The 15,564-nt window shown below is 48.0% G+C and overlaps 1 protein-coding gene across 1 annotated transcript in view; it reads right to left on the reverse strand.

The window, feature by feature from the left end:
- The window catches only part of RIMBP2 (RIMS binding protein 2), a 173,803-nt gene that overhangs the window by 115,374 nt on the left and 42,865 nt on the right, over nucleotides 1–15,564 (reverse strand). The window contains exons 4-5 of the mRNA XM_057747233.1: nucleotides 14,511–14,600; nucleotides 5,944–6,066 (exon numbers count right to left, since the gene is read on the reverse strand). The gene's annotated coding sequence lies outside the window, so the exon portion shown is untranslated. The remainder of the gene's footprint in view (nucleotides 1–5,943; nucleotides 6,067–14,510; nucleotides 14,601–15,564) is intronic.

The raw sequence follows: 15,564 nt of genomic DNA on the forward strand, positions 1-15,564 counted from the left end.
ACACTGAGAACAAATTCCAAAACCCTTGGAATTCTACTTGGGCTCATGAGACACTGCCAGACTTCGTCCCGATCTCAGCTTCATCTCTACCCCTTGCCCCTCCCTCTTGCTCACCAGCCACCTTGCTGATCCTCCCAGCTCAGGCTCCTTGCACTTTCCACCTGCCCAGCACCCCTCCCCTGAATGTTGACACCCACCCCCTCTTCACTGAGAAGCACTCACTCTGCTCAGTTGATGTGTCTGGGAGAAGCCCCCTCCCAGCCATTCTTTATTTGTATTTTATTGAAATGTAGTTGATTTACAATGTTGTGTTAATTTCTGCTGTATGGCAAAGTGACTCAGTTATACATATATAGACCTTCTTTTTCGTATTCTTTCTCATTGTGGTTGATCACAGGATACTGAATATAGTTCCCTGTGCTCTACAGTAGGGTCTTGCTTCCAGTTACTCTTTTAAAGGGTCACTACGTCACTTCCCGCTGCCTTGTCCTAGTTTATTTTTCTTCAAAGCACTTATCACTGCCTGACATCATGTTACAAATGCAGGTCTTTTCCTGCATGGACCCTTCACTGACTCTGTTTTGCTACCTACAACGTCCCAGCTGCTGGGAACCGGGCCTGGTACACAGGCAGGGCTCCATTAACACGTATGAATGAATGAATGAGTGAATGAATGAATGGTCATGCAATAAACACTTGTGGGCCAGGGACACCACTGTTTGCCCTGACTGTATAGACCCCTGTTGAGATGCACGGCTACATCCCTTTCTCTTGGTAAGGATGCTGGGGGTGGGGTGACTCCCAACCAGACAAGGTGGCTGGGCAGAGGGGAGCCTTCTTACCCCATCTTGGTTCAGATACTGATGTTTTCCATCTCTTGGTATTTTTAATTCCATAGGCCAGGAATGGGTCCAGGAACATTACTTTTCCTATTCTTAAATTCCTACCACAAAGAACTCTTCTTGGGTTCTTCCTAGGTGTGCGAAATCTGGCTTTAATGATTCCTCCCAGTTCTCCTTGCTGACAGGTCAGGAAAATGGCCTGAGGAGTCCACAAGCCTTTAGGTCTTCTTCCCCAAAGATATCTCCAAAGAAAGTCACGTGGGAAAATTACTCCTCAATTGCTATGAAGATGCTGCCGAAGGTATTTTCTACTATGTCGTTCTGCATCCTCCCCTGAGATGACATGCCAAGTAAGAAAATCACGTTTAGTTGGGCATGCTTTGTCTTCCTAGGGAAACGGTAGGTTCCCTTCTCTTAAGGAGTGAGAATTATGTAATTGCTTATATTTCCTTTTATATACAGGCTGCATGGAAACGCGGGCTGAATTAGAATCTTAGAGTAGCTGTGTCTAACCTCCAAGCTGGCATATTTGAATTCTCCTTTCTCTTTATCCGAATTTTTTACTTCCATTCATATCATTTGACCATATTCTTGGAAAGAAGCATGATAAAAAAACATACCTAGATAATGGATTCATCAATGATTATTTTTAAAAGTATAAAACTCAGGACGATTTCAAATCAGGTTAACTATTATTGGTTTGGTTTGTGCAGGGGCTTCAAGACAGTTTCAGTATTATTCTAGTTGGATTGTCTTAGCAAACAGCCCCAAATCCTGCCTTATCTGTTTTACTAATAGCTTTTGTATTTTGAAGGAAAAAAGACGTTCCATTCACAATTTGGTGAGACCCAGTGACCGTGTGATTCTGTGAGCTGATCGCCCGTCCCCACCCCAAACTAGCACCTCAGCACCTTTGCTTCTCCCAGATGAGGGTCAGGGGTCAGCCATGTGGTTCAGGCTCGGCAGCAGGTATGTTGAGATGGGAATCCTGCACCACCCCCTCTCGCAGCCCCCGAGCCTGGGTGAGTTCTCTTTGGTTCTCAGAAAATCAGGTTGCTCGACACCAGTCTGGTGATCCAATTCAGTTCACATCAATGACAACTAGAGATGGTTACATCACACTCCTGGAGTTGTGGGGATGTCCAGACAACTTCTAGAAATGCAAGGTCATATTTTACCCAAGTTTACAGAAACGACAAGGTTTTCTAAGCCAAGTCAGCTGCCCCTAAGCCCAGCAGGGCAATCACCTCCTCTCTTCCCCATCACCCACTGATGGGCTTTGCTGCTCAAGAAAAAAAAGAAAGGCTAAGGTGGTAGGGGGAGGGATGGAATGGGAGTTTGGGATTAGCAGATGCAAACTAGTGTATATAGAACAGATAAACAATAAGGTCCTACCGTATAGTACAATATCCTGTAATAAACCATAATGGAGAAGAATATGAAAAAGAACACATACGTGTATAACTGAATCACTTCGCTGGACAGCAGAAATTAACACAATATTGTAAATCGACTATACTTCAATAAAATAAATTTAAAATTAAAAAAATAAAATACAACAACAAAATTAAAAAAACAAGGATACGAAAAAAAGGCTAATTTTGAATAGCCCTTTTATTATTATGGCCAACATATCAGAAGAACATGGAAATCACTGTGTTTTCAATCGGTCCAAATTGAGGCACTGCTTATAAAACATGCTGTCACCCTACTTGATGCAGCTTCTTTGAAAGCAGCAAAGTTAGGCAGGTTCTGTCCAAGAGCCCAGGGATTTCAGACACTGTAGCGGAATCATCACCTCCGTGATCTTTTCAATCCTTGCTCTTGGCCCCAAGGCTCTCAGTGCCGGGTGTGGGGCGACTGCAGATCACATAGAGTTTTGCAAATTTTCAAGACATGCGCTTTCCTTCAACTGCCATGGAATCACTGCCTTGCAAAGGACACGGCTCCTCTAGTCTCTGGGTCTTTTTTCTCTTCGTTTTTGCAAAGAGTAAAAAGTCTTTAGAGAAAGAGCTCGGTTTGCTTCCCACAAGGTCGCTGTCCCAGGCCAGCCTGGCTAGACACGTCCTGCATTGCAGCCCTCCTGCACGGGCCCTATTGTTCATTCACTCACTAAAATGGTTCTGAGCAGAACTTTACGGGGTAGATACTCAGAGCCTGGCTTTGTTCCAGGAATAGAGCCGGGAAAGGGGCAGAGCAATGGGAGTGGATGGAGTCAGGGTGGGGGGGCGGAGGATGGGATCCTGAGAGGTGAGGGCGGCCACATGGCACTGGTCTGAGGCTGGAAAGGGTACAGGCTTTGGATCAGTGAGCTGGGATGGGGCGGTGGGTCATGTGGATGGTTTGGGGATGGCACTGGGACCTGATTTCTATTTGAACGGTACTGCTCTGGCTGCCATGTGAAGAAGAGGCTAAAACAGCGTGGCAGCAGCTGGTGATGACCAAGAGGAGGCGATTGCCAGAACCCCAGCCCCGTGATGCTGTCACTTGTGCCCATGAGCCCCTCACAGCCTCTAACCTCTCCCGATCTTGCTGCTTTCCTGGTGACAAAGATGACTGTGTCTGCTGATGGCTGTTCCCAGCCTGTCCACCAGCTACCCAATTCCACCCTCAGAAATGGGGCCAAAGAGACAAGCCCGTCCAGACCCCACACTCTCCCCTCCTGGACCACGGTTCAGCTCCCCAGACCCTGGAATTCCCTGTCCCAAAGGCCCCACGCTCACCCCAGCTCCTGCACGGGCCTCCTCCCCAGTCTGCCTCTCCCCGAAAGGCAGATGACACTCCAGGTGTGTACTCTTGGATGGGAGGGCACTCAAGGAGAGGGCTGTTTGCAAGGTGCTGTGGACAGAACCTGGACGTGAACTCAGGGTGTCTCCATGTGTGCAAGGCCCTGGGGATGAGGCTCAAACCCCAGGTCAGAAGGAAGGGCCGTGGGCCCCACAAGACCAGTGAGAAAGCACTGCCCTTCACCCACCCCGGGTAGCAGGAAAGACTGGCCTGAAGCCCGGCGGGCAGGCAGGCAGGAGACACAGATGGGAATTTCACGTCCTGAAATTATAAACAGGGCCTCCTCTACCCCCAGGTAGCATCAGTGCTATTGGTCATGTCCTTCAAATACTCTAGGGACAGTTAGAATAATGAGTAATGTTCGCAAAGATGTCCCCCTCCCAACCCCTGGGGCCTGTGACTATGTCACCTTACATGACAAAAGGACTCCGCATATGTGATTAAGTTAAGGATGCGGAGATGGGGAAACTGGCTAAGTGGGCCCAGTGCAATCACAGGGTCCTTATAAGAGCGAGGCAGGAGGTCACAGAGGAGAGAAGATGCTAATTGCTGGCTTTGCGGGTAGAGGGAGGGGCCGGGAGCAGCCACCAGAAGCTGGGGAAGCCAGGGAACAGTCTCCCCAAAGCCTTCAGAAAGGCAGGCAGCTCTGCCGACACCTCGATTTTAGCCCCATATGACTCTTTTTGGATCTGACCTCCCGAACTGTAAGAGAATACATTTGTTTTCTTTTACGTTGTGATGATTTATTACAGCAATAATAACAAACTAACTCACAGAGTTTCTCAGCCTCAGCGCCAATAATATTTGGGGCCAGATATTTCTCTGCCATGGAGGCGGTCCTGTGCATTGTAGGAGGGTTAGCAATATTCCTGGCCTCTGCCCACAGGATGCTAAGAGCCCCCTCCGCAGTCATGGCCATCCCTGTCTCCAGATTGTCAAATGCCTCCTGGCGGCACAGTCAGCTACACTGTCCTTCATGCTGCCTTTACTCCAATAGACCCTCAGCAAAACCCCCGTGTACACCTCGATTCCCACCCCATACTCCACTGAATTCACCAAACACCAACCTTCCCAAGCTCTATGGGTAGAGAGTTGAATGAAGCATGGTTTGTGCCTCAGAGAACTCACAGGGGTCGAGGTGGTATCTCATTCCTTTGTGCCAAATGCAGAGCAAATGGTACAACACAGCATGGTCAGGGTTAGCCTTGGTCCTTCCTCCAGAGAGGGCCAGGTGGACACGCGGGGGCATCTCACATGCCACCAGCACTGGCCACGGCTCTGCCACCTCCTGAGAGCCGCAAGAGGGGTTGATTCCCCTTCAGGGCCGGCAGTGAGAGAACAGGGCATCTTCACTCTCAAACCGAGATGTGATTCACATACCATAACACCCACCCCCTTAAAATGTACCATTCAGAGGTGCTGGACATTCACAAGTTTGTGCAATCATCACGCTAATTCCAGAACATTTTCATCACCCCCTGAAGAAACCCTGTACCCACTTCCCACCTCACCCTAGTCCCCACCAACCACTGATCTGCGTGCACTCAGAGTTCTAGCAATTTCCCCAAATAAGCTACAGATGGAGTTAAAGTCACTTCCTGGTGCAGGAGGGAGGGTGGGTATAGCACAGCTCTGTTCCATGCTCGTGAAATACAAACACTTAATCTAGGTACTAGATAGTAGAACTGCAGGTGATGATTATTTTATTCTTTTATGTTAAAAAAGTGTTTTTCGCACTATGAGAATCCAATAAAATTTTAACACTCAAAAAAAAAAAAAAAAGCCAAAGAATTCATTCAGCTTAACTCAGTAACATCAATAGCAAATCAACCCACCCATTAAATATTGAAGGAGATCCCAGCTCATCAGGAATGCACGAGGCTATCCAATTACCTGCACCCCTGCTAAAGCAATTTTCTGACTTAGCTATTCACTTTATAACAAAGGTCGTTAACCATCTGAAGAACAGCTTAAAATTCATGAAGTTTGAAAAACCAACGTAGACACCTCTGGTCTTCAACGTAAGCCCAATTTCCATTCCGGAGCGCTGCCTGCCATCTCTCGCTCAGCTGTGTTTAACATTCTAAGAAATGGAAATGCATAATTGGTTTTACGGGATCGCTTCCAGAAACATTCGAATTTGGTTATTTATTGCTTTGTATATCACGGAAAGGGTAAAAACAGCCCCAAGAGCCCTGAATTTTGATGATTTTGAAACTCAAAAGGAGTTTCAACCCCTTTCTGCTTTGGAATTCCGCAGCCCCTCCTTCCTCACGCTGACCCTCGAGAAAGTGGAAGTGGAAGCCCGTCCTACCTTTAGGACCTGTTCTAGGTTCTCCAGCTTGGCTTGGAGCTGGTGTTTCTCCTTCACGGCCAAATCGCGTTCTCTGGTCACTATGGTGAGGGTGTGTTTAAGCCGAGCATACTCTGCTTTCACCTACAAGTAGCAAGGATGGAGAGAAGGGGCTGTTTACAACATGCACAGGAGCTGCGGCTGGTATTTGTCCCCAGCTGTATCTGTCACCTCCCCTTTTTGGAGATTCTTCCCCCCTTTCTTCAATCACGGACTTGGTGGTGGGTCCACTCCTACTGGGGTGAATACGTGTGACCAAGGGCTGGCCAATCAGCACACAGCCTCCCTCTTCATCCGGCCCATCCTCACCACAGCCACAGTGATTGGCTCAGGACGGAATGTGACCCAGACCTGGCCAGTCAGTGTAATCCATCCTCTGGATATGGTGATTGGTTGGAGCAATGCACAGGACTCAGTCACATCCACGGAGAATGAGATATTGTCATTGTGTTGGAATGTGGGCCGAGACTCTTTTGCCCTCTGGACTTGGAAAGTTGAGGACAAAGGCTGGAGCTACAGTGCCATTTGCCAACATGAGGGAAGAACTCATCTGAGAATAGAGCCAAGAGATGCAGAGGGAGCAACAGGGTCCTGATGACATCATTTGAGCACCTAGATCAAGCTGTGCCTGAAGCTGATATTTTCTTTCCTAGTTACTTGGGCCAATAGATTCCCTTGGTTTGCTTGTACCAATTTGAATTGCCTTCTGTCCCTTTGAACTGAAAGTCCTAACAGACACAAAATGCTACCAAATTGTCTAGCCACATTAATTTCTTTTGTCTAAAATTTTCACCTGTGTCTTAAAAGTGGATGAAAATGGCACCAAGGTTCCACATGGATTAGAATGATGTGTGTTCCCATAACCTCAGAAATCATGTCCATCCTAAGCCCACAACCCCCAGGACAATGTTTGGAGCTTATCTAGGAGGCTCCACTAATTCTTAATCTCTCCTATAGCTTCTTTGAAACAGATAAGGGGATGCTGTTGATGAGAGAAGTTATCTGATTTATTCTCCATTATTTTTCATTGTACAGCATATTTTAACCCAACCACAGAATTTTAATTTCTTTCCCTCCTCCCCAAACGTTACAACATGAATTATGGCTTCAATAACAGACTGTCACAAAGTCACTGTTTTTTTAGCTACGAAAGTCCTTTCTGTTTCAAATGCTTTACGTACAGAGTGTTCGTTTAACCTGACAATTTCTGTGGCACAGAAAGAAAGGAAGGCACTCACTTGGCATTCCTAAATGGAACAGGGTTACAAGGAAGCTGTCATTAAGAGGTCGTAGAGAGGTCTGATTCACAGAAGTATTTTCATGCCATTTTGCTACAGTGTGATGCATCAGGCAAAGAACTTGGGGGAAAGATTCAAATGCTCTCTTGTGAAAACGTCATGACCCATAGGAACTAAGCAGTACCTGCATGTGAACCTCAACACTACGTTTGCTGAAAAGCCATCACTTCTCATGTTCTAGCTAATCAAGGAAATTAGACTTGGGAATGATGTTCGAATGCCCCGAGTCCAGTCTTGCACAGTATCCAGCATAAGCTTTCTGAAATCGAAATCAGATCTTGCTGCTCCCTGATTGAAACCTCCCAGGGCTGCCATGGAAATTGGAATAAAATCCAATCTCTTGACATGGCCCCAAAGTCCTGTAGCATCTGGCCCACCCACCTCTCTGATCTGACTGCTACTGTTCACCGTGCTCAGCCACCCTGGTCTCTTTTTGTCCTTTGAACAAGCCAAGGTCATTCCTGCCCCAGGGCCTTTGCAAGTGCTGTTCCCATTGCAGCACATACTTACCCAGCTCCCGCTCCACCCCCAACCTCTGCCAGTTTGGCTCCTTCTCATTAATTATGCCACTCCTCAGACAGGCCCTCGGGGTACCGACATCCTCCCCACCTGTCTGCCTCCATCACCCTCACCGCTTTGCCCTGCTTTATTTTCCATGGGCATTTATCACTATCTGAAATTATCCTATGAGCTGTTTACATGTTTCTTGGGGTTGGTCCTCATTAGAATGTAAGCTCCGATGGGACAGGAGTTTTCTTTTGTGATTCGATTCCCTGTTGTCACAGTGGAGAGCAGAATGAACAGCCAGCGCCCACATAAGTCAGGTGTTTCCAAGAAACTCAGACTCACACTTTTTGTAGGGGAGCCGATGCGGGTTTTGGGTTCCATTTGCTGACCTCATTTATTTCCGTACATTTAGTTATTAATCAGTCCCTTATAAGAGTGCTGGACAGTCAGGAATCACCCTGCCAGGGACACTGACCAGGGCTTTGGTCAAGAATAGCCAATCCCCAACCACAGACAGACCACAACCCAGATGTGAATCTGGAAACTGACTGGCAGGTGCCAGACCTGCTCTCCCACTGGGGTGTTCCCATCGGTGTTTAGGACAGACATTGGAGGGTCATGACCACCCATAAATCCCGTCCACCCCACGTGGAGCTAAAATGCTGTGCTTTTGTTGTGGGAAATACTGTGTTCATTGTATATAGTAACTTAACAGAAAGCAATACTGTTGGGGGAAAAAACCAAGCTTTGTTTGTCTTGCAGACAATGCTTTAAAGGATAGTAGCAGAGGACGAGGAAGAATCTGCAGAGGACTTCTGGGCTACTAAAAGGCTCTGGAAGTTGGCATTTGTGCTTTAATACATCTAATACACTTCATCTCATGCCAAGATTGTGGTTTTGCATTTTTTTGACTTAAAATTTTCCATCATGTCCCCTTTATGTTTATTGGAATGATTAAGGTCACTTCCCTAGTTTGCAACAACAGAAAGGAGGGATGAGGATGGACGGAGGGATTGATCTGGGGGTAGACTGGGGTAGGCTGAATAAAGACCCACAAAGATGTCCACATCCTAATCCTGGAGCCTGTGAATGTTGTCTTATAAGGCAAAAAAGACTTGGAAGGTGTGATCTCGAGATGGGGAGATGGTCTTGGGTCACCCTGGTGGGTCCAGTGTCATAATAACAAGGCTTCCAGTGAGAGGAAGGCACGAGAACTGGGTCAGAATAGAGACATTTTAAAGATGCTCTACTGCTGGCTTTGGAGATGGACGGGACCATGAACAAAGGAGTGCAGGTGCCTCTAGGATCTGGAAAAGGTGAGAACACGAGTCTCTTCTAGAGCCTCTGGAAGGAAAGAGCCCTGCCAACACCTTGATTCTAGGACTTCTGACACTGACCAGTCTGGTTCCAGTGTCTCCACAATGAAGAAAGGAGAAGGAAAAGAAAGTGTTGGAAATATGAGGTTAAATGGGTCTTGGAAATCTCAAAGACTAATTTCTCACATGAAAACATACCTCTTTGTGATAATCTCTCTTTCCCAAGAAATGAAAATTCTCCACTGTTGCTGGTCATATCGCCCTCCAGCTCAGCCCCCTTGACTCTGCTCACATCCGTCTAAGGGGCCCTTAGTGGGGCTTCCCTGGCGGTACAGTGGTTAAGAATCCGCCTGCCAGTGCAAGGGACACAGGTTTGAGCCGTGGTCCAGGAAGATCCTGCATGCTGCAGAGCAACTCAGCCTGTGCACCACAACTACTGAGCCTGTGCTCTAGAGCCCGAGAGCTACAACTATTGAGCCCATGTGCCACAACTACTGAAGCCCTCACACCTATAGCCTCTGCTCTGCAACGAGAGAAGCTACCACAATGAGAAGCCTGCACACCACAATGAAGAGTAGTCCCCACTCGCCACAACTAGAGAAAGCCCGTGCACAACAATGAAGACCCAACACAGCCCAAAATAAATAAATAACAAAATAAATAAATAAATAAGTGGCCCCTAGTAACACTCCCCATTGTGGGGGAGGTGTCAGCTCTTTCTGGCAGGGACCCAGATTGAGACACTGTGTGACACTTTACCCAATGACAGGGAGTGGGAATCTTTGGGGGACAATGACATCATGTGAACATGACACTTGATAAGACAGGCTGGGCTGCTCCAGCTGCAGCAGGGATGGGGCCCTGAGCAATGTCATGGTGACCACAGAGCCATGGCCCCCACAGGACGGTGCTACAGGGGAGCAGGAGGCTGGGTCCCCGTCCGTCTCTAGTAGCTGCCTCTGCCCTGTGCTCTGGCTATCTGGTCGCATGAGAACAAAAATGCCCCTGGCTGTTTACATCACCCAGCCCAGGTCTCTGCTACCTGCAGCTAAAAGAACCCCAAGTGATTCGCCTAGAGAAAGGCGTTCTCTCTGACTTTGTAACAGCTGCTCCTGCCTAGAGACAAGACCGAGGAAATAAAAAACACTCTAAATGTCAGCTCAACAGGCTGCTTGCAGGGCTGGAGTCTCAGGACCTCACTCCAGTGTCCAGATGACCTTTCCAGCCCTGCCCATCCCAGGAGCCTCGGAGGAGAGGCCCATTGGCTTACAAGTCCCTAGTCCCCAGCTGCCCAGTGTCTGGAGCTCAAAGCCGGTCACTTTCATGAACAGAGAACCCTATAGAGCCAAACCTACATTCTGTCACAGTGGCACCTGGACTAGAACATTCTCCTGGGAACCCAGCCAGGTTATTCTACTATAGGAGAAAAGGTCTCAGGCTAGCAAAAAGAATGGAAAGAGATTTTCACTGAGACATATAAAGTCCCTTCCCCTCAAAAAAGAAAAAGAGTTCTTAGATATTCAAACTTAAAAGCCCAGACAATTCCTCCTAAGATGGAAAGCTAAGAACAGTGGACCCTTACAAGATTTTGTTTTTTAACAAAGGAGAAATAGATGACGATACTCAGGTATGCCTGCTGGGCTGGGGCCCTCGCCTTCCAGCCAAAGATATGTGGCTCCACGAATCCCAGACGTCCGCGTGTGGCATCCGACAAATGCCCAGTCTTCTCACTAACAAGATGAAGGAGAGAGAGCACCAGCTAGGGGGTGACATGACCATTGTCCATAGCGGTCATTCGTAACTGAATCCAGAATTCCAGCCAACCTCGGATTTCTGGCCAGCAGGTAAAAGGAGTTCACAGGTCATAGGTTCTTAGGTCATGACCTTAACACCTCACACCGTACCTGTACCCAGAGCATGGGTACCACCATGTCCCGCTTGCTACCCAGGACCCTCCCGCCACAGAGAGACACAGCAGCACATTGCTGACCCCAGGCCACCAAATCCGGCCACTGGATCATCTCTGTGTCAAAACACAGATGTTGGTGACAGCCACAGTAGCACCAGGTGGGAAAGCAGCTTAAAACATTTGGCAACCGTTACTCAACGAGAAAGTAGCCTGAATCTCCAATCAGCTACAAGAACAGCTGCCCAGTCTGGGGGGAGTTTAATGGGCTCCTTTGAACCCAGGCAAGTAAGAAATTTGAAATCAGAAAAAAAAAGTTGGGTTTGCAGGCTTCGAGGGCACTGACCCCCATCCTTTGCACTGTGTCCCAGATTCCCAGCTCATTTGTTTCCTTCCACAGGGCTGCCCGCCCAGGGGAACTGAATCCAATATTCCAGACAGTTCAATATCCAATTTTGCGCCTACGAGGCAATCCCTTCTGGGCAGGCTTCAGGGAAACACTGACTCTGCATCCCCTTGCATCAATAATTAAGAGCTCTGATCATTCATTTTGCTTACTTCATCAAGGGGACTAAAAACCAGATTGCAAATCCAAGCCTGAACCAGCAGGGGGAATTGGGAATTCCCAGACGTCTTCTGGAGAACCAGGAAGGTTCCTTGTGTTTCTACAGGTCTCAGGGGTGGTCCCCCCAATGGATCTGGTGCTGTGGTTGAATACTTTCATCAGCAGCAGGAACCAACCTGCCCCTTGTACATCCCCAAGTTACCCTGGGACACAGACGCTGGTCATCAAAGGCGGTCTTTTGGGACCTGCTGTTTCCCACAGTGACCCCCCTGCAGACAGCCCGCTCAGGCACCCTGAGGAAACGCCCAGCCCTGCAAAGCCTGGAAAGGGGCAGGACCGATGTGACACATACAGCCCCACCCGTCTCCCCACCTCCTCTCCAAAAGCTCTGCTATTCTGGTCTGTGCCTGTGAGTCACTCGGTGCCCTCACACTCCCCTGCAATGCTGAAGGGAGCTCATTTTCCAGGCCTTGAAGCTTTGTTTAAAAGGCCACGGTGTGGAGGCAGCAGGAGAACAAGTTTCGAATCTTAACGTGAAAAAATAATGTTGGACTTGGTGAGAGTTCTATGGGAGCAGGGGTGCCCATCGAGGCAGCTAGAGAGCCAGGTCCGGGAATGAGATGGTGGTGGTACCCACCACCTAGCTCTGCTGTCACCAAGCAGGAATCACACTGCAGGTGTAGGAGCCCAGCTTAGGAGCAGACAGAGGTGCACATGGAGTGACCTGATGGAAAGAGAGAAAGGCATCCCAGGATCAACCCTCCCTTCAGCCAGCTCCCCCCAGCCCTGTGGTCAGCCTGCCTCTGATGCTGGAAACACCACCATTATTTTTCATTTTTGTTCCCATTTAAATAAAAAGACTCTCGGGCTGAGAAGTTCTCTAACCCTCATTATGGATTCACACCTCAGTGTGAGTGAGTTTATCAGAGCCTTTCCTGTTTGGAAGGAAAGAGGACAGAGGGCACGGGACCTGGCAGGAATAGGGGGCAAGGGGAACTAAAGGGGGAGTTGGGGATGTACTAAAAAAACACCATTTTTTTAATTGAGGTAAAATACACATGGCGTAAAATTTACCGTCTTAACCATTTTTAAGTGTACAGCTCAGTGACATGAAGTACAGTCACATAGTTGTGCAACCATCACCACCATCATCTCCAGAACTTTTTCATGCTTCCCAAACTGAAACTCTGTCCCCATTAGACACTAACTGCCCCTCCCCGTCCCCAGCCCCTGGCACCCACCATCCTACTTTCTGTCTCTATGAATCTGACTGCTCTAGGGACTTTATATGAGTGGAATCAAACAGGATTTGTCCTTCCGTGATTGGCTTATTTCACTGAGCATAACGTCCTCAAGGTTCACCCATGTTGCAGCAGGTATCAGAATTTCCTTCCTTTTAAGGCTGAGTAGTAGTCCATTGCATGTATATACCACATTTTGTTATCCATTCATCTGTAGATGGACACGGGTTGCTTCCACCTTTCTTGGCTACTGTGAATAACGCTGCTAGGAACACGGGTGGACCAATACCTCTTCTCATTCCTGCTTTTAATTCTTTTGGGTATATCTCCAGAAGTGGAATTGCTGGATCATGGGGTAATTCTATTTTTAATTTTTTAAGGATCTGCCGTCCTGTTTTCTGTAGTTCCTGCACCATTTTACATTCCTACCAACAGGGCACAAGGGCTCCAATTTCTCCACATCCCCACCAACACTTGCTATTTTCTAAAAAGCACAACTTTTTTTGGGGGGTGGGGGTGGGGGAGAGACCAAAGGGGAAGGCAGGAAAATAAGTATGAAATCAAGAAAGCTCTAATTGTTATAGTAAATTGTTAGAACTCAGTTATTCTTTGAAATATGCATTGGTAAATCTATGAAATTAGCAACTCCAAACCACCAACCAATCATTAACTAATACTCACTGAGCACCCACTATGTGTCCTGTTATAACAGGTGCTGGGGATACAGTGATGAATATGATGGCAAAGACCTCTGCTACCTGGGAGGTGGCATTCTTGCGGGGGGATGGACAGACACAAAAGTGAAGACACATGATGGACCAAGTGATGAGAGACACAAGAAGATAAAAGCCAGGGGAAGCCACATAGTTAAAAGGAGGAGGAGGGAGGGACACAGAGTGGGAGGCAGGGAAGGTCTGGCTGAGGAGGGGACTCTTAAGCTGAAACGTGAACAGTGAGGAGCTGACGGCTATTTGAAAAGGAGGAGGTAGGGTTGTAAGCAGAGGAAGTCACTGGGCGCTGAGACAGCTTTGGGGGTCTGAGGAGCAAAAAAGAAGGTCAGGGTGGACAGAACTTCAGGAATCAAAGCTTGAGACAGGCAACAAGGCTAAGCAAGATGGTGGCCACGGGGAGGCGTTTCGTTCTTATCTTGGGAGAAGGTTTACTTAGAGGAGCAACCTCATCTGGTTTGAATCACCAGATCACCCTAGATCCTGCCAGAAGATGACTGTAGGATGTCAGGATGGGAGGTAGGCAGGCCAATTAGGAGACCGTTTCAGCATTTGGGCAAGAGAAAATGGCAGCCTGCCTTGGTGGGACCCAGTGGGGTGGGCTGCTGGTGAGTGAGGTGTAGGAGTGAGGAAAGGAAGAATCCAGGACCCCTCCAAGCATCTTGGCCTGAGCAGCTGAGGGATGGACATTTACTGGGATGAGAAAAATTAGGAGAAGCAATGGTTTTGGGATCAGACATGGGAAGTTTGGTCTGGCCCTGATGTGACCCAATAGATGTCTAAGTGGGGATACATTTCCCAAGGGCTTCATGCAGGGGCCACATGATGAAATACAAGAGGCCGGACCCAGAGTCCCGGCCACCCTCCTTTGGGTGGAGTTCAGTGAATTGTCCCCTCTCTGCCTTCCCTGGGGCCCTGCCTGACACACCTCCCTCCCAGTGGCCTGTCGGTGGTGGCGGTTGGTTACCTTGTCCAGGTGCCGGGCCCTTGCGGGAAGGCCTGCATAATGGGGTCTCAGACGATGGTCTCCTTGGGCAGCATCCTTCAGTGCATTTTCCTAGAACAAAAGGAAAAGGTATTGTGAGATGACATGCCAACTTTCAGAGACACATGGACCACGGTGGTGAAGGGCTCTGATTTGAAATTAGACTTGGGTTGGATGTGATTCTGTGACTCACAAGCCTTGAGGTGTTGGACCAGTTTCTTTTCTTCTTTCCCAGCTGTGAGTTCCCTACTCTATAAAATGGGAGGAATGATACTTTACGATGATGTTACAAGCAGATAATAAAATAATACTTGCAAAGCCTGTAGTGAAGTGCCCAGAAGATAAATTACACCCAACACTGGGTGTGCTGCCCTGCATTACACATTTGTGTCCTAAAGAGGCAACAGAACTGTTCTCCAATTGGAGTTTATGTCAAGCTTTGACCTGCCCCCTTTCCTCATGAACACTGCTCCAAACACATGGCCATAATAAACAATAGAGAACTGTCTTGCTCAAAAAGAAGATAAAAATCCATGAGGAATGTGGGAAGCTGCAACACAGATAGTGAGTGGAACTCATGGGACCAGGCAGACTCTGAGACCAGAAATGGGCAGAGAGCATTAGGAGTCCAATTTTTCAGGCTACACAGGACTGGAAGTGTCCCACTTGAGACTAGAGACCTGAGCAAAGGTCACTGCCTGACCTGAGACTCAGGTCAAGTCCCCAACCCCCAAAGAAGGCTGCCCAGAGCTCTAGCTCAGATAAGGTAGTTCCCTGGAGAGGCAGAGGGACCGGACCCACTGACTCAGTGATGTCACCTGTACAGGAACTCTGAGCTGCCAGCAATAAAACCTAATTCAAGACCAGGAACATCCACAGGGTGGGAGAGATCTACAAAGAAGTTAGACAGAGGTGAATGGGGGGTGAGCTCAGAAATAGAGATTGGGGGTAAAAATCTCCCATGAAAGATGAGTCTGAAAATAGCAATTCCAAAACACAGGAAGAAGGCATACTACGAAAGAGATTTAACAAAATC

This window comes from Hippopotamus amphibius, chromosome 8 (assembly GCF_030028045.1).
Source record: "Hippopotamus amphibius kiboko isolate mHipAmp2 chromosome 8, mHipAmp2.hap2, whole genome shotgun sequence".
NCBI classification, from domain to species: Eukaryota; Metazoa; Chordata; class Mammalia; order Artiodactyla; family Hippopotamidae; genus Hippopotamus; species Hippopotamus amphibius.